Here is a 21,099-nt window from a genome sequence, read left to right on the forward strand (position 1 = left end):
TCAATGACCCAAATGTGTTTTGCTACATTTGTGGGGAATACACAGTCCAAAAATTTAGGAAAAGTATAACAGATTTTATAACAAGTGCTTATTTTTTGTACCTTGAATTGCAAGTTGTAGACAAAAACAAGCCGTGGATACCTCGAATAGTTTGAAAAATGTGCTGTGAGCACTTGAGACAGTGGGTCAATGGTAAAAGAAGCCATATGATATTCGGGGTGCCTTTGCAATGGAGAGAACAAACAAATCACTTCGATGACTGTTACTTCTGCTGTGTCGATTTGCGTGGTGTTAATGTTAAAAAAATGATATATCCAAACGTTCAATCCGCTAAGAGACCTTTACCACATTCAGAGGAAGCACCTGTTCCAACATTTTATTCTACCCGTGAATAATCGAATAGGGAAGTGTCTAGCGATAGTGATATCGAAGAAATAGCATCTACTGAGCCAACAACTTTTACCCAAGTAGAATTAAACGATCTAATAAGGGATCTTGAATTATCTAAGGAATCTGCAGAAGTGTTGGCTTCTAGATTAAAAGAAATAAACTTGTTGGCTACAGGTACGAAAGTGGCTCTCTACCGTACAAGAGAGCAAGACTTGCTGCCGTTTTTCAATTCGGAAAATGATATAGTTTTTTGTTCAGATGTGCAAGGCCTCCTTCTCAAAATGGGTCTTTCAGAACACCACCCAAATGAATGGCGTCTCTTCATAGACAGCTCTAAACGAAGCCTTAAATGTTTTCTTTTACGCAATGGCAACCAATATGGTTCAATTCCCATTGCTCATTCAACTAAATTAAAGGAATAATATCAAAATATTGCACTTGTTTTAGACAAAATCAAGTATAACGAACATAATTCGAGTATTTGTGTAGATCTAACGATGGTTAACTTTTTGTTAGGACAACAAAGTGGATACACCAAACACCCATGTTTTTATCGCCTGTGGGATAGTCGTGCCAAGCACCAACACTGGGCAGAAAGGGACTAGCCTGTACGTGAGATGTTGGAAATGGGAAAGCAGAATGTGATAAACCCACCTTTAGTTACAAGAGATTCAATTATTTTGCCACCCTTACACATTAAACTGGGTCTAATGAAACAATTTGTGAAGGCGTTAGATAAAAATGGACAATGTTTTCTTTACATAACGAGAAAATTTCCTAGGGTAAGCATAGAAAAAATAAAAGGGGGTAATTTTGATGGCCCACAGATAAGAATGTTGATAAAAGGTACTGATTTTTCAGATTTAATGACCAGTTTGGAACTGCTTCCGTGGAATTTGTTTGTTGAAGTTACTAAGAACTTTCTGGGAAATCAGAAGTCAAGTAACTACTCTTATATTGTTAACATGCTAGAAAATTACAAAAACTTAGGATGTAACATGTCCCTAAAAGTCCATTATCTCCACAGCCACCTTGACCTGTTTGCGGAGAATTTTGGTTCCTATAGCGAAGAACAAGGCAAACGGTTTCACCAGGACCTAAAAACTATGGAAGAGAGATACCAAGGCCGATGGGATCAGCATATGATGGCTGACTACTGCTGGGGAATGCAACGTGATTGTCTTGCCATACCTCATTCACGAAAATCATTTAAACGAAAGTTTTTATGTAAATAAAAAGTTAATAATAAAATAAATAACAAAAAACTTTTTTTTTTCACAGTAAAAATTTACTAAAATAGAATATATTAGGAAGATCTACGCGGACATAAAAAAGTTATATGTCTTTGAAAACACAATTAATAGGAGATTGTTTTAAAGTAATTCACATATGCACTGGTTGACAAATTATTCGAGAAAACCGTGATTAAAAATGAAAAAATTTAACAAAAAATTTTATTTTTCACATTATTTTTGCAAATTTCTCTGACGTTTATGAAGATATATTAACAACTTGTATACTGGTAGAAGCGGCGAAATGTACTCTTTTCAACGATATCAACGATATGTGATAAAATAAAAACAAACAAAGTTATGGGGCCATACATGCCTTAACCTCTTAAAAAGAGGTTCTTGACCCTATCTAGAAAACTGTACGTAGTATTAAAAAAGTGGGTATACAGTTTGTACCGAGTACTACCAAATTTGGTTACACGTAGATCTGCACCAAAATCACTGCTGACCAGTGTAATTTATTGAGTCTTAATTTAAAGCAAACTAGTAAACGTGTTAATACTCTAAATATATTATTGGATCTAGCATTTATAAGTGACAACATTAATTGTGAAGTCAGTGAATGCTCTAATGCAGCTATTCCCGAGGATAGGCTTCACCTACCCCTGGTCATTACTTGTAGTTTTCATTATTATGCGTGGGATACTTCAGCTAGCGTTCAATTTCAATTCGTGCGATTTTCCTAGATTTAACGATTTTTTAATGTAAATAAACTGGGACGAATTACTGGAGGAACTTTATACCTCTAACTGCTTCTCCATGTTCAAATCCATTCTATTTAGTCACTGTTTGGATAAAATTCTGGTAAAGCGAAAGAGGCGGTATAAACTTCCGTGGTATTCGAAAGAATTAAAAAAACTGAAGAACATAAAAAATAAATACTTGCGCAACTTCACGTTCAAAGAATCATATATTCTTTACTAAGTACAAGCACTATTTAAAGATATTAATCATTTAGATAAGTTTATGTACAGTAACTATATACATAATATTGAGTTTTTGGAACTATATAAAGTAAGGACGGGACTGTCTTCGGCTGGCCGAAGACTTCATACCTTTCATGAATAGGGCTGACCAATAATCTTATCCCATTCGTAATCTCCAAATAATGCGCTGTATGAGATAAGAAATATATAGTGACCAGATGTGCATACCTAAACGATTTTAAGATAAATATAAAAATTTTGAAAAAAACCCCTTATCTGAACGATCTGTTGTATGGGATATATATTATATATAGCTCCGATCGAAATGATTTTTACAGGAAATCTTCTATGATATATTAGAATATATATCACCAAGTTTCACGTTTTTATATTGGAAACTAAGGGAGAAATGGCCAAAAATCTTTCTATCTGAACGATCGGTTGTATGGGATAGGTATATACTATATACATAAAGCTCCGATAAAAGTGATTTTTTCAGGAAATCTTCTATGGTATATTAGAATAAATATCCCCAAGTTTAACCTTTTTATATTGGAAATTAAGGGAGAAATGGCTAAAAATCTTTCTATCTCAACGATCGGTTGTATGGGATATATATTATATATAACTCCGATCGAAATGATTTTTTCATGAAATCTTCTATGATATATTAGAATAAATATCACCAAGTTTAACACTTTTATATAGGAAATTAAGGGAGAAATTGCCAAAAATCTTTCTATCTGAACGGTCAGTTGTATGAGATATATACTATATATAGCTCCGGTCAAAGTGATTTTTTCAGAAAATCTTCTATGATATATTAAAATATATATCACCGAGTTTCACGTTTATACTTTCTAAATTAAGGGAGAAATGGCCAAAAATCTTTCTATCTGAACGATCGGTTGTATGGGGAATACATGCTATAGTGGTCCGATGCTACCGGATCCGACAAATGTCTAATATAATACAAAAATACATCCTTGTGCCAAATTTCATTGAGATATCTCAAATTTTGAGGGACTAGTTTGCTTTCAAACAGACAGACGGATATGGCTATATCAACTCAGTTCTTCGCCCTGATCAATTCGGTATACTTAATGGTGAGTCTATCTTCTATATTTCTCAACGTTACAAACATCGGACCAAAGTTAATATACCATTTCATGTTCATGAATGGTATAAAAAGGTGACTCCAGTGTACCCTCTGGAGTTTTCCTTGATGATCAGCCTGCGCGATCTCTAAGTGAGGCAGCCAACTTATTTGCTGATTTTTTTAAGTCAAATTTTTCGCAGGATGATAATATTAAAGCGTTTCTTAGAGGACTTTTTTGTATGTAGGTTATTATGGATCCATGTAGTGAAATTAAAAAAACCAGGTTTTTGAAAATTTTTGACTTGATGCCCGACGTTTCGCTAACGGTTCTTAGCTTCTTCTGTGGCTTATCTTTTTTTATACTCAGTTGAGCAGAGCCCACAGAGTATATTAAGTTTGATTGGATAACGGTTGGTTGTACATATATAAAGGAATCGAGATAGATATAGACTTCCATATATCAAAATAATCAGGATCGAAAAAAAATTTGATTGAGCTATGTCCGTCCGTCCGTCCGTTAACACGATAACTTGAGTAAATTTTGAGGTAACTTGATGAAATTTGGTACGTAGGTTCCTGAGCACTCATCTCAGATCGCTATTTAAAATGAACGATATCGGACTATAACCACGCCCACTTTTTATACTCAGTTGAGCAGAGCTCACAGAGTATATTAAGTTTGATTGGATAACGGTTGGTTGTACATATATAAAGGAATAGAGATAGATATAGACTTCCATATATCAAAATAATCAGGATCGAAAAAAAATTTGATTGAGCCATGTCCGTCCGTCCGTCCGTCCGTTAACACGATAACTTGAGTAAATTTTGAGGTATCTTGATGAAATTTGGTATGTAGGTTCCTGAGCACTCATCTCAGATCGCTATTTAAAATGAACGATATCGGACTATAACCACGCCCACTTTTTCGATATTGAAAATTTCGAAAAACCGAAAAAGTGCGATAATTCATTACAAAAGACAGCTAAAGCGACGAAACTTGGTAAATGAGTTGAACTTATGACGCAGAATAGAAAATTAGTAAAATTTTGGACAATGGGCGTGGCACCGCCCACTTTTAAAAGAAGGTAATTTAGAAGTTCTGCAAGCTGTAATTTGGCAGGAACGTTACACCTATTACTGTATGTACGCTTAATAAAAATTAGCAAAATCGGAGAAGGACCACGCCCACTTTTAAAAAAAATTTTTTTGAAAGTCAAATTTTAACAAAAAATTTAACATCTTTACAGTATATAAGTAAATTATGTCAACATTCAACTCCAGTAATGATATGGTGCAACAAAATACAAAAATAAAAGAAATTTTCAAAATGGGCGTGGCTCCGCCCTTTTTCATTTAATTTGTCTAGGATAGTTTTAACGCCATAAGTCGAACAAAAATTAGCCAATCCTTTTGAAATTTGGTAGGGGCATAGATTTTATGACGTTAACTGTTTTCTGTGAAAATGGGCGAAATCGGTTGATGCCACGCCAAGTTTTTGTACACAGTCGTCCGCCTGTCCTTCCGCATGGCCATTAACACGATAACTTGAGCAAAAATCGACATATCTTTAATGAACTTAGTTCACGTGCTTACTTGAACTCACTTTATCTTGGTATGAAAAACGAACGAAATCCGACTATGACCCCGCCCACTTTTTCGATAACGAAAATTACGAAAAATGAAAAAATTCCATAATTTTATACCAAATACGAAAAAAGGGATGAAACATGGTAAGGTAATTGGATAGTTTTATTGACGCGAAATATAACTTTAGAAAAAACTTTATAAAATGGTTGTAACACCTACCATATTAAGTAGAAGAAAATGAAAAAGTTCTGCAGGGCGAAATAAAAAACCCTTAAAATCTATATAATCTATAAATAAATTAGCGGTATCCAGCAGATGATGTTCTGGGTCACCCTGGTCCACATTTTGGTCGATTTCTGGAAAACGCCTTCACACCACTCCCTTTTAAAACTCTCATTAATACCTTTAATTTGATACCCATATCGTACAAACTCATTCTAGAGTCACCCCTGGTCCACCTTTATGGCGATATCTCGAAAAGGCGGCCACCTATAGAACTAAGCCCCACGCCCTTTTAAAATACTCATTAACACCTTTCATTTGATACCCATATCGTACAATCATATTCTAAAGTCACCCCTGGTCCACCTTTATGGCGATATCTCGAAAAGGCGAACACCTATAGAACGAAGGCCCACTCCCTTTTAAAAATACTCATTAGCACCTTTCATTTGATACCCATATCGTACAAACAAAGTCTAGAGTCACCCCTGGTCTACCTTTATTGCGATACCTCGAAAAGGCGTCCACCTATAGAACTAAGGCCCACCCCTTTTAAAATACTCATTAACTTCTTTCGTTTGATACCCATATTGCACAAACGAATTCTAGAGTCACCCCTGGCCCACCTTTATGGCGATATCTCGAAACGGCGTCCACCTATGGAACTATGGACTACTCCCTTTTAAAATACTCATTAACACCTTTATTTTGATACTCATATTCTACAAAACAAATTCTAGGGCCACCCCTGCTCCACCTTTATGGCGATATCTCGAAACGGCGTCCACCTATGGAACTAAGGATTACTCCCTTTTAAAATACTCATTAACACCTTTCTTTTGATACCCATATTATACAAACAAATTCTAGGGTCACCCCTGGTCCACCTTTATGGCGATATCTCGAAAATGCGACCACCTATACAACAACCACCACTCCCTTTTAAAACCTTCATTAATACCTTTAATTTGATATCCATATCGTACAAACACATTCTAGAGTCACCCCTGGTCCACCTTTATGGCGATATCTCGAAACGGCGTCCACCTATAGAACTAAGGTCCACTCCCTTTTAAAATACTCATTAACACCTTTCGTTTGATGCCCATATTGTACAAACAAATTCTAGGGTCACCCCTGGTCCACCTTTATGGCGATATCTCGAAACGGCGTCCACCTATGGAACTAAGGATTACTCACTTTTAAAATACTCATTAACACCTTTCTTTTGATACCCATATTGTACAAAGAAATTCTAGGGTCACCCCTGGTCCACCTTTAAGGCGATATCTCGAAACGGCGTCCACCTATGGAACTAAGGATTACTCCCTTTTAAAATACTCATTAACACCTTTCATTTGATACCCATATCGTACAAACGCATTCTAGAGTCACCCCTGGCCCACCTTTATGGCGATATCTCGAAAAGGCGACCACCTATACAACAACCACCACTCCCTTTTAAAACCCTCATTAATACCTTTAATTTGATACCCATATCGTACAAACACATTCTAGAGTCACCACTGGCCCACCTTTATGGCGATATTTCGAAACGGCATCCACCTATAGAACTAAGGCCCACTCCCTTTTAAAATACTCATTAACACCTTTCATTTGATACCCATAACGTACAAACGCATTCTAGAGTCAACCCTGATCCACTTTTATGGCTATATCCCTAAATGGCGTCCACCTATAGAACTATGGCCCACTCCCTCATAAAATACCCTTTAATGCCTTTCATTTGATACACATGTCATACAAACACATTCCAGGGTTTCCCTCGGTTCATTTTCCTACATGGTTATTTTCCCTTATGTTGTCACCATAGCTCTCAACTGAGTATGTAATGTTCGGTTACACCCGAACTTAACCTTCCTTACTTGTTCGATATCGAAAATTTCGTAAAACCGAAAAAGTGCGATAATTCATTACCAAAGACAGATAAAGCGACGAAACTTGGTAGATGAGTTGAATTTATGACGCAGAATAGAAAATTAGTAAAATTTTGGACAATGGGCGTGGCACCGCCCACTTTGAAAAGAAGGTAATTTATAATTTTTGCAAGCTGTAATTTGTCAGTCGTTGAAGATATCATGATGAAATTTGGCAGGGACGTTACTCCTATTACTATATGTACGCCTAATAAAAATTAGCAAAATCGGAGAAGGACCACGCCCACTTTTAAAAAAAATTTTTTTTTAAAGTAAAATTTTAACAAAAAATTTAATATCTTTACAGTATATAAGTAAATTATGTCAACATTCAACTCCAGTAATGACATGGTGCAACAAAATACAAAAATAAAAGAAAATTTCAAAATGGGCGTGGCTCCGCCCTTTTTCATTTAATTTGTCTAGGATACTTTTAACGCCATAAGTCGAACAAAAATTAACCAATCCTTTTGAAATTTGGTAGGGGCATAGATTTTATGATGTTAACTGTTTTCTGTGAAAACGGGCGAAATCGATTTATGCCACGCCCAGTTTTTATACACAGTCGTTCGTCTGTCCTTCCGCATGGCCGTTAACACGATAACTTGAGCAAAAATCGACATATCTTTAATGAACTTAGTTCACGTACTTACTTGAACTCACTTTATTTTGGTATGAAAAATGAACGAAATCCGACAATGACCACGCCCACTTTTTCGATATCGAAAATTACGAAAAATGAAAAAAATGCCATAATTCTATACCAAATACGAAAAAAGGGATGAAACATGGTGAGGTAATTGGATTGGTTTATTGACATGAAATATAACTTTAGAAAAAACTGTATAAAATGGTTGTGACACCTACCATATTAAGTAGAAGAAAATGAAAAAGTTCCGCAGGGCGAAATAAAAAACCCTTAAAATCTTGGCAGGTATTACATATATAAATAAATTAGCGGTATCCAACAGATGATGTTCTGTGTCACCCTGGTCCACATTTTGGTCGCGATCTGGAAAACGCCTTCACATATACAACTACCACCACTCCCTTTAAAAACTCTCATTAATACCTTTAATTTGATACCCATATCGTACAAACACATTCTAGAGTCACCCTGGTCCACCTTTATGGCGATATTTCGAAACGGCGTCCACCTATAGAACTAAGGCCCACTCCCTTTTAAAATACTCATTAACACCTTTCTTTTGATACCCATATTGTACAAACAAATTCTAGGGTCACCCCTGGTCCACCTTTATGGCGATATCTCGAAACGGCGCCCACCTATGGATCTAAGGATTACTCGCTTTTAAAATACTCATTAACACCTTTCTTTTGATACCCATATTGTACAAACAAATTCTAGGGTCACCCCTGGTCCACCTTTATGGCGGTATCTCAAAACGGCGTCCACCTATGGAACTAAGCATCACTCCCTTTTAAAATACTCATTAACACCTTTCTTTTGATACCCATATTGTACAAACAAATTCTAGGGTCACCCCTGGTCCACCTTTATGGCGATATCTTGAAACTGCGTCCACCTATGGAATTAAGGATAACTCCCTTTTAAAATACTCATTAACACCTTTCATTTGATACCCATATCGTACAAACGCATTCTAGAGTCACCCCTGGTCCACCTTTATGGCGATATCTCGAAAAGGCGACCACCTATACAACTACCACCTCTCCCTTTTAAAACCCTCATTAATACCTTTAATTTGATACCCATATCGAACAAACAAATTCTAGGGTCACACCTGGTCCACCTTTATGGCGATATCTCGAAACGGTGTCCACCTCTGGAACTAAGCATCACTCCCTTTTAAAATACTCATTAACACCTTTCTTTTGATACCCATATTGTACAAACAAATTCTAGGGTCACCCCTGGTCCACCTTTATGGCGATATCTCGAAACGGCGTCCACCTATGGAACTAAGGATTACTCCCATTTAAAATACTCATTAACATCTTTCGTTTGATACCCATATTGTACAAACGCATTCTAGGGTCACACCTGGTCAACCTTTATGGCGATATCTCGAAACGGCGTCCACCTGTGGAACTAAGCATCACTCCCTTTTAAAATACTCATTAACACCTTTCTTTTGATACCAATATTGTACAAACAAATTCTAGGGTCACACCTGGTCCACCTTTGTGGCGATATCTCGAAACGGCGTCTACCTGTGGAACTAAGGATTACTCCCTTTTAAAATACTCATTAACACCTTTCATTTGATACCCATATCGTACAAACGCATTCTAGAGTCACCCCTGGTCCACCTTTATGGCGATATCTCGAAAAGGCGACCACCTATACAACTACCACCACTCCCTTTTAAAACCCTCCTTAATACCTTTAATATGATACCCATATCGTACAAACACATTCTAGAGTCACCCCTGGTCCACCTTTGTGGCGATATTTCGAAACGGCGTCCACCTATAGAACTAAGGCCCACTCCCTTTTAAAATGCTCATTAACACCTTTCGTTTGATGCCCATATTGTACAAACATATTCTAGGGTCACTTCTGGTCCACCTTTATGGCGATATCTCGAAACGGCGTCCACCTATGGAACTAAGGATTACTCCCTTTTAAAATACTCATTAACACCTTTCTTTTGATACCCATATTGTACAAACAAATTCTAGGGTCACCCCTGGTCCACCTTTATGGCGATATCTCGAAACGGCGTCCACCTATGGAACTAAGGATTACTCCCTGTTAAAATACTTATTAACACCTTTCTTTTGATACCCATATTGCACAAAAGAATTCTAGAGTCACCCCTGGCCCACCTTTATGGCGATATCTCGAAACGGCGTCCACCTATGGAACTAAGGATTACTCCCTTTTAAAATACTCATTAACACCTTTCTTGTGATACCCATATTGTACAAACAAATTCTAGGGTCACCCCTGGTCCACCTCTATGGCGATATCTCGAAACGGCGTCCACCTATGGAACTAAGGATTACTCCCTTTTAAAATACTCATTAACACCTTTCATTTGATACCCATATCGTACAAACGCATTCTAAAGTCACCCCTGGTCCACCTTTATGGCGATATCTCGAAAAGGCGACCACCTATACAACAACCATCACTCGCTTTTAAAACCCTCATTAATACCTTTAATTTGATACCCATATCGTACAAACACATTCTAGAGTCACCCCTGGTCCACTTTTATGGCGATATTTCGAAACGGCATCCACCTATAGAACTAAGGCCCACTCCCTTTTAAAATACTCATTAACACCATTCGTTTGATGCCCATATTGTACAAACAAATTCTAGGGTCACCCCTGGTCCACCTTTATGGCGATATCTCGAAACGGCGTCCACCTATGGAACTAAGGATTACTCCCTTTTAAAATACTCATTAACACCTTTCATTTGATACCCATATCGTACAAACAAATTCTAGAGTCAACCCTGATCCACCTTTATGGCTATATCCCTAAATGGCGTCCACCTATAGAACTATGGCCCACTCCCTCATAAAATACTCTTTAATGCCTTTCATTTGATACGCATGTCATACAAACACATTCCAGGGTTTCCCTCGGTTCATTTTCCTACATGGTTATTTTCCCTTATGTTGTCACCATAGCTCTCAACTGAGTATGTAATGTTCGGTTACACCCGAACTTAACCTTCCTTACTTGTTATTTATGCAAAGAAACGGAAAAATTTTTTGTATAAAATTAACAACCCTGTACACAGGAAAATTCAAAAATGTAAAAAAACACTCACATAAATTGACGTAACAAATTTCTATAAAAATTAAATATACATATGTATATATATATGTCAGTACCAGCAGGTTTCGGTACACTTGTCATACTAATTTGTATTTTGTGTTTTGTAAACACAAAAGATAGATTGCAGCAATGTCTTTGGTGTCTTCCTTTATGTTGACAGTTTGTTCTCTTTTTTCCAATATACGAAGGCTTTCCATGGTGTATCTTATTCTTCCTCTCTTCTCAATATCTAATATTTTGGTGTTTTTTATATCTGCTTCGTGTCCACTATTTAATATATGTTGTGATAGCGGGGTATTATCTTTCTTCTTCCTTATGTCTGCTTCATGTTCTGACAGTCGCACTCCAAGGGCTCGTTTTGTTGTTCCAATATAAACTTTGTTGCATTGTTCGTTATCTTTACCATTACATTTTATTTCATATACTACATTGTTTTGTTTTGCAGCTCTAACGGGCTTTTTGTTTTTGTGAAAACCGAAGACAAAGTGCAATTTGGTTTATATGCGAGAGTTATTTTGTGTTTTTTGTTGTCTAAGCCGCGATTGAATTTCTCTGTTAATTTTGGTATATATGTAACACTGAATAATTTATTGTTATCTGTGTCTGTGTTTGTTGTGGTTTGTTTTATATGTTTATTGTTTATTGACATTAGGGTGTCCTCTATTAAGTTGTTTATAAGTTGACTCGGAAAATTATTGCTTTTTAGTATTTTATGTATTTTCTGTATGTTAGCTTCTTTGAACTTATGATGGCTAATGGTGAGTATCTTTTGTACTAAATTTCTCGAGGTATTTATTTTGTACTTAAGGGGGTGAGCAGACAGAAAATTAATTATACGACCCGATGAGATTGGTTTGGAGTACCAGTTTACAATTATTTTGTTGGCCTCCCTGTGTACTTTTACATCCAGGAACGGGATGCTAAGATTTTCTTCCTTTTCTGCCGTGAATTTTAATTTATTGTGATATTCGTTTAGTGTTTTAAGAATGATATCAACATCTGTTCGTCGTACGATTGCGAAAATGTCATCTACATATTTCACAATAAATTTGATGTCTATATAGAGTACATTTTTCAGCTCTCACGTTGTATATTCTAGAAGATCGTCCATGATAATATCCGCAATTGTTGGCGAAATGGGGTTTCCCATTGGCATACGGTATGTTTGTGTAAATATTTTTCCCTCATACATGAAATAATTATTTTCTTTTAAACAGAAATCTAAGATCTTATGAAATGTGTTCCGCGAAATATTAAGTTTTTCTTGTATTGAACCAAATTTGTTCATTATTATTTTTGTAGCTAGGTATGTCGATATATTTGTGAATAACGAGACCACGTCAAATGAAACTAGTATTTCATCATCATTTATATTTATATTATTGAGCCTATCTTTTAGATCGTACGAGTTTTTTATATTGTACTTTTCTGAAGTTAAGTCGTTTAAGGCATTTACTATAAATTTGGATAGATTATAGCATGGTACGTTGAATGATGATGCTATTGGTCTTAAAGGTAGGTCTGGCTTATGGATTTTCGGTAAGCCGTACAGGCGGGGTGCTATGGCAGCGCCACTGTTAATTTTAAATTTTTGTGTAGTGCTTATTATTTTGCTTTTGTGTAACTCATTTATCAATTGGTTGTTTTTCTTCTGGATCGTGTTTGTTGGGTCGTTTCTTAGTACTTTGTATGTATTTTTGTCTCCCAGTAGATCGCTCATTTTCCTTTTGTAGTCTGCTTTGTAGAAAACCACCGTTTTTCCCCTTATCCGAATCTGTAACAACTATGTCTTCTTTGTGCTTATTTAGTATGATTTTTGTTTTGTTTAATGCTTCCAATATAAACTTCTGAGTGGTATTGCTTCTGATGCTTCGTTTGAGTTCTATGATTCTATTGTTCATTTTGCTTCTTGCTACTTCTTTTTTATCGGTCTCTCCCGCGGTCTCTTGAATTACTTGTTCTAGCTCTGCAATTATTTTAATAGGTTTAAGGTTGTTTGTTGTTGTGGGTAACACGAATTTTCTCCCTAGAGGGATTAACCATTTTACTTCTTTTGGAAATTGTATATTCGTTTTATTTATAAACCAATCGTCATTTGTATGTATACCCAACTTTTGCAGTTGTTGTCTTTTAAGTCTCAATAGTTTTGACGTTTGAACTGTCTCTCTTTTTATCGCAGTTTTTTTACTGGCGATATTTTGATGGGATATGAAAGAGCTAAAATCAAATTCGTTTATATAATTTCGTAGGTTCCTCTCATAGCGGTTTAGATTATTTTTTGTTGATTTGATTTCTATATTTGTTTGTGTTATTTATATGTTAAGTACTTTTCTCATGAAGTTGCACTTTGCTGTTTCTATTTGTTGTTTTACTCTTTGAGACGTTGTATTTATAGTGATCTTTTTCACTGTGTTAGACAGATGGTTCGGTATAAGGTCATATCTTCTACATTCTAACAAAAATTTTAGTTGTGCTTTTAGTTAGGATAGTTTTTGTTTTTGTTTGCAGTATAGTTTGTTTGATTTTTCATTTAATACCGTTAGTTTCCTAAACTTCGGTGCGCTTAATCTCTCCTGTGAGGATATTAGTAAAGCTATTGTTATACCTAAATCCTCCTCCCAAACTGACGTTGATGGGTTTTCTTCTGTCTTGTTAAAAAACTGTCCAGCCTTGGTCTATCCTTTGAGTTTGATTTTCAATAAATCATTATCAGCTCACCTCGATTACGCCAGTTTTCAAAAGTGGAAATAAGAACGATGTGCGTAACTATAGACCAATATCCAAGCTGTCCACAATCTCTAAAATTTTTGAGCATGCTGGAACGCCAAGTTGAGTTTTGCTGTTAAATCCCTTATATCCCTCCACCAGCACGGGTTTGTTCCTGAGAGGTCTACAGTTTCAAATCTTGCTGTTTTTAGCGAATACTGTGTAGAGTCTTTCTCTGATGGACTACAGGTTGATTGCTTTAACACTGACTTCTCCAAAGCTTTTGATAGAGTTCCTCATACATTTCTGATAAAAAAATTGAGCTCTCTCGGTTTTCATTCAACGTTTCTTTTGTGGATACGTTCTTATTTAAGTAATAGACACTGCGTTGTTACCATTGATGGGAAAATGTCTAGTCCGTTTGTTGCGACGTCTGGCGTTCCCCAGGGAAGTATACTAGGCCCACTTTTATTTATATCATTTATTAACGGCGGAGCCGATTCCTTCCTACTCTGCACGTTTTTTACTTTTAAGCCTAAAGTCCTTGGAAAATTGTAGATATATACTGTGCTTGTCATTCACGTATAATATTATTAATAGCTACATTGATTGCCCATATTTGGTGGAAAGAATTCGATTTAATGTTCCCCAGAGATCTCTCAGAAATTCCTTTCAATTTGATTGCGATTATTTTAGAACGAATTACGCTGGTAATGCTCTCATTACGCGTGCTATTCGAGAGATTAACTCAATAAGTAATTCCGCTGCTCTTGATTTTTCTATACAAAGGGCTGAATTTATGAATATCTTGAAGTCTACTTTCTAGGTACACCGATTACTTTTAGGCATAAGTATTTTTTAAATTTTCATTTTATTATAGTCTGTAAGGATTAAAATTTATAGACTTAAACAAATAAATAAAATAAAAAAATTAAAAAAAAGTTACACGTTTGGTGAAGAATGCAGCCGAAGTTAGAGATGACTTTTGTTCGTTGCATTGCATTCCTCCCAAACTGTGAGAATCAAAATATTCGCGTCGGCGTCAACACATAATATTAGTAAAACGCATTTATATGAAAAAATGCTTATGTGACGGGGCTTTAACGGCAGTATTGTGTAAGAAGATTTCATATATTTCCCTACTAGTCTAAGAGACCGTGACTGCCAGACCTTTGTCATTTTATAAAAGTTGAAATTTCGTCAGCGCATACTTCCAACTGAAGCAGGATCGTTGGTCTATTATGCAACTTGAGTCATGGTAGCTTTAACAGACATCGTGCAAAGATTTTGCAGAAAAATATACCTTTATTTCGTCATTTTATAAAGACTGATTTTCATATATGGTCTTCGTCAAGATATAAGAAACCACTAGCCTTATTGCCAGACACTTTCCATAGTGGCTTTGTCCAGCCAAACACTTTTTGTAATGCAAAACTCTACTTTTCCATAAAATGAAAGCTGAAAGTTTTTTACGGCAAACAAAATTTCAAAAGTTTTTTTTAAAGCTTTTGTATTCCAATTTCAGGATAAAATTGCTTCGAAATTCCTTGAAGTTTAGAAGGACTAAAAGTGTCTGGCTAATCACAGCCACTATGGAAAGTGTCTGGCAATGAGGCTAGTGGCTTCTTATATCGTGACGAAGACGATATATGAAAATCAGCCTTTATAAAATGACGAAAGAAAGGTATATTTTTCTACAAAATTTTTGCACGATATCTGTTAAAGCCACCATGACTCAAGTTTTATTATAGACCATCGATCCTGCTTCAGTTGGAAGTATGCACTGACGAAATTTTAACTTTTATAAAATGACAAAGGTCTGGCGCCCGATCCGTAGTTTTTTTTTTGCACAGAACTCTTTTTGCGATGGAGGCCTTCGGCCGCTATTTAAAAAAAAATCACTGGGTGGGTCCAACACCGCCCCAGCCAGCATTTTTTGAAAATTTTGATCAAAAAATATTTAAATATCATACCCAAAGATGACTAAAAACGTTCAAATTTAAAAGCATTTTAAGTTCGAAAATTAAGGTATCGTTCCTATTTCGAAACGCTTTATATTCATATTTGATATCATTGTAAAATTGAGCTTTGTTTTAGAGTAATTGTTGAGTCGCGTGCGGTTGGCAGATATTCCTAGCGTTAATATCCAAATAAAACACCAATTTATGATAGCGCTGAAATCCTTATTAATTTTCAGTAAAGATTGCATGTTAAATATTCAATTGTTAAGAACTTACATTTGTGCCTTCTCTGTGCTATATATATTTATGCACACGCTCACTCTTCAAATTCTCAAGACTGAATAATTATGATGAAAGGGCAAAGAAACAATTTAGCTTCCAGTAAAAGAATTTTACCTAGCGGTCAAACTGACGGCCGTATATGCCGGTGAATATATTCGCATTGCAGCGTATGTACATGCATTCGTACATTTGTATAGTCATATGTTGGTGCATAAATATGTACGTACATATGTGAATACAAATATACAGGTACATATGAACATATGTATAAATTCTGTGCACCGAAATTGAGGCGATGGAGAGCGCATAGTAACTAAAAGTGAGAAATATCAAAGGCCGCTGGAAGTACACTGTGCGCCACTTAACAGTAATATTTGACTGCTTTTCACAGTCATTTTCTGATCATATTTCAATCGTTTTGGTTGATATTTTTGAATAATTTTTGTATGCGATTATCATGCAGTTATTCTTCATATCTCATTCAAAATAAGATACTACATAATAATCTTGTTTCATCAGGGGAATAAAGCATGCGGAAGTGAGCTATACGAACCACTAACTCGCAAACAAACTTGACTGATATACACCTGCGACTACAACATCCAACATCAGCTATTATCGTCTACATCTTAAAATACGGATATGACACGGGATGTTGAAGCCGTAGCCAGATATGTCACGATAGTTTCACTTACCTGCGGTCCAGATAGCTCACAACCTTTGTATTGTCCAACCATTATGTATTTTCTTGGAAGCCGAAGGTTGAGAAATGATTGGGGAAATCTTTGGTCACATCTACATTATTTACATCTTGAAGAATATCTTTTGTAAAAATAATAAAATTTTTATATATTTTTTCTTAGCTTCATGATTGAAAAATATGTGTATGTAAAAAAAAACAAGATTTTTAAGGAAAAGTAAAATATAAACAAGTACAAAATTCATTATTCAGTCAACAAATATATTCATAAAAGATTCAAAAAGCTGAATTAAAAATGATTATAAATTTTTGATCACCTAAACCAAACACATTTGATTCAAATATGATTCCAAAACGTGATTGAAAAATTATATTCAGTTTTTGTTCATCGAAAGGTTAGCATATTTGATTATTCTTTTTGTTGATTTTTATGAAATATTAAAATTTAATCATCAAAGGACTTCAAAAATGATTCCAAAAAGTGGTCGAAAAATTATTTTCAGTTTTTGATCATCAAAAGTGTCCATATTAGATCAGGCCCGCCGAGAGGGGGGTGGTAAGGGTGGGATTCCCACCGGGCCCGGAGTTTCTGAGGGGGCCCGGATTTCAGTCCAAATCTCAAAATTTGGGAAAAAATGTACGAATTGAACATATGTATATTTCAGTAATATTCTGTTGTATAATAATTCTGCAATGCATTAACACGCACATACGTATTTACATCTTAACATACATATGTTATATGCTCAGAAAGAAGTTTCCTTGTTAATTTACTAAACGATCATATACATTCATTTAAATTTGGCAGCATGCAAATATATACATATGTATGTATGTGTGTACATATTGCTGCTTTCCATATAATTCTACCAATGATTCTTTTGAATTATGGTCTTTGAGAAATATATCAAATAACTTTGAAGTATCTAATTTGGTGGAAATTTAGAAGATCAAAATCAAAGATGACTTGATATTCGACTCTCTCAATAACTCTCAATTTTATCACGCTCTTAGCCCATGAACTAGTTTTCGCAGCTGGCAACATTGCCAAACGATGGGCTAGTGAACAGCTAACACGAAAAATGACCAATTACCACTCATTGTTGTTGTGACAGTTGAAGTGTGTGGTTATTTCTTGCGTTTGCGTAGTGTTTTTCTGATTACAGGTGAGTGATATTTTTTATTTTGTCTGTTTGAATGTTTTCCGCAAAGTTTCCGGCTAAATACTCAGATCGACTGTACTAACCTCCCAGATTGACTGTAATCTCATTAAATTTTAGTTGAAAAGATGTATTCGCATAAGTCCGGTTCCCAAAAGCGTAAGGACCGCTCCACTCGAGCAGAAGCACTTGCAAAAGCACAAAAGGCACAACGAACTCTGGAAGCGTTCAACTTTCAGCAGAATGCGAATTCAAGCTCTACAACTCCTGCAAGTGACAAGAACTCATGCCCTCGCGAGTCTGAAAAACCAGAAAATTCTTCAACACAGCCAGTTAGCAACGACATACAAGGTGAGCCGAAAAATACTTCATTCAGTTCTCATTTCAGAGATGATAAGAATGTTGAGCTAGATAACTACGAAAACGATGACACCACTGGTGAAAAATTTGTTACCTCAGTGAAATACGATACAAATGAAAAATTGAATTCGAAATTTGTTGATAAACAGTCGTATTATTACGATATTGGTACTCTCGAAGCTGAGTTCTTACAACCGCAAGAAGTCCAAGAAGTCCTCCGTCGAGGTCATTCCAAAATGCCGTCAACTTTTAGTCGGGATCGGTTGGGCGAGCCATTTCCACTTTCACTTCTGTCTACTATTTTGCCTAACGGTGAAAAAATTCAACGTGACTGGTTAGTTTGGAGTCAAACGAAAAGCGCTTTTTATTGCCTCCCCTGTCGCCTTCTTAGTAAAAATACGTTGAATCGTTCAAAAATGTGTTCTCCTAACGGATATTCTTAAGCACAATTTTGGAAAAAGTTGTATCTTAAATTTCCGTCACATGGAAGTAGTTACGATCACATTCAATGTTACGTAAAGTGGTGTGATTTAGAAGTACGCATTGAAAAAGACTCAACTGTCGATATGATGTTGAGGGAAGAGATAGCGAGTGAAGCAAAAAATTGGCGAGAGATTCTAAAGCGCATTTTAGACACGATTCTATTTTTGGGTGAAAGAGGATTAGCTTTACGAGGAGAGATTAATTTAGTCGGCCAAAAAAATAACGGAAACTTCCTAGGAATCCTTGAATTAATCGCTCGCTATGCCCCAATACTTCATAGACATTTAGAAAAAGTTAAATCTTTTCAAGAAGCACATCAACGTTTGCAAGTACACTACTTGTCGGTCGAGATACAAAACGAGTTCATTGAACTCTGTGCTCATCATGTTATATCGTCTATTTTGAAAGAGGTAAAAAAAGCACAATCATTGTTGATGCAACCTCAGATTCCAGTCACGTGGAACAAACCACTTTTATTTTACGCTATCTTCATTACGATAAGGAAGAAAACGTTTATCATATCAAAGAACGTTTTTTAGGCAAAGCGATTGCGGACTTGATATGTGAAACGCTAGTTAAATAAAAATAATAAGTACGCAATATATTCGCTTTGTGGAGCACATACATTGAATCTAGTTGGAGTCGATTCTCAGAAAGTTGTATCCAAGCAATAACCTTTATTGGAGTAGTTCAAAAATTGTATAACATTTGTAGTAGCAACGCACAACGCTGGGAGATTTTGAAATCAAATATAACTAATTCGCTTCACTGTATTTCCGATACACGGTGGGCTGCAAGAATCGATGGTGTGAATCCGTTTGCGAAGAATCTTCCCGGATTGAGAGTCTCTCAAAGAAATCAAGAAACTGAATCTGACCGGACAAACTCTTCGGGATGTCAATGGCATTCTAAAATATATGAGTTCATTTGAGTGTGTTTTGATGGCTCCTACTTGCTTCAAAATTCTTTAGGCTATTAATGAAAGAAATTTGGTTCTTCAAGAGATGAACGCTACCATTGACGTTGAAGTCGACAATCTTCGAAGTTTACTTGCCCACTTGCAGCTTCTACGCGATCAGTGGAGTAAAATTTATAATGAATGCAAAACCGTCGCTGACAATTTGATCGATACTTCATCCATTTTACCACCAGTCAGAAAAAAAAACGTGTTGACTCGTCACAATGAATCTTCAATGAAGACTGCACTGTTGAAGAAATTGATTTCAAGAGAATCGACTCAATCATAAGTGGAATAAGTAGAAGATTTGCAGCTATAAATGAACTAAACGGGGGTAGGGCCCGTAGATAACTCTCCCACTGGGCCCGGAAGTCCTCTCGACGGCCCTGTATTAGATTAAATATTTCTTTTGTTCAATTGTATGATAACTCATTATTTAGTCAGAAAGAGTAATCAAATTGTATTGATATGTAGGGAAATTCAAAATTTTTTCACCTAAATGCTGAGTGGGGCAGAACACCTCTCTGCATTAGTGTGTGTGTGGGTACAAATCTGGCAAAATACAGCCACATTAAAATTTGAACCGGTTTTTATACTCAGTTGAGCAGACCTCACAGAGTATATTAAGTTTGATTGGATAACGGTTGGTTATACATATATAAAGGAATCGAGATAGATATAGACTTCCATATATCAAAATAATCAGGATCGAAAACAAATTTGATTGAGCCATGTCCGTCCGTCCGTCCGTTAACACGATAACTTGAGTAAATTTTGAGGTAACTTGATGAAATTTGGCACGTAGGTTCCTGAGCACTCATCTCAGATCGCTATTTAAAATGAACGATATCGGACTATAACCACGCCCACTTTTTCGATATCGAAAATTTCGTAAAACCGAAAAAGTGCGATAATTCATTACCAAAGACAGATAAAGCGACGAAACTTGGTAGATGAGTTGAATTTATGACGCAGAATAGAAAATTAGTAAAATTTTGGACAAGGGCGTGGCACCGCCCACTTTTAAAAGAAGGTAATTTATAATTTTTGCAAGCAGTAATTTGTCAGTCGTTGAAGATATCATGATGAAATTTGGCAGGGACGTTACTCCTATTACTATATGTACGCCTAATAAAAATTAGCAAAATCGGAGAAGGACCACGCCCACTTTTAAAAAAAAATTTTTTTTAAGTAAAATTTTAACAAAAAATTTAATATCTTTACAGTATATAAGTAAATTATGTCAACAT

At 35.8% G+C, this 21,099-nt stretch overlaps 1 protein-coding gene and 1 long non-coding RNA gene across 8 annotated transcripts in view; both read right to left on the reverse strand.

Annotated features, from left to right (window-relative positions):
* Positions 1-21,099, reverse strand: part of Prps (phosphoribosyl pyrophosphate synthetase) — a 614,635-nt gene that overhangs the window by 229,080 nt on the left and 364,456 nt on the right. The gene's annotated exons all lie outside the window — the stretch shown is intronic.
* Positions 2,174-2,544, reverse strand: LOC137233512 (uncharacterized). Its single transcript, XR_010947499.1, has 2 exons — positions 2,426-2,544; positions 2,174-2,364 (listed from the first exon to the last, which is right to left on the reverse strand). It is a non-coding gene; the product is annotated as an uncharacterized lncRNA (long non-coding RNA).

The sequence above is a fragment of the Eurosta solidaginis genome, chromosome 5 (genome assembly GCF_040869045.1).
Source record: "Eurosta solidaginis isolate ZX-2024a chromosome 5, ASM4086904v1, whole genome shotgun sequence".
NCBI classification, from domain to species: Eukaryota; Metazoa; Arthropoda; class Insecta; order Diptera; family Tephritidae; genus Eurosta; species Eurosta solidaginis.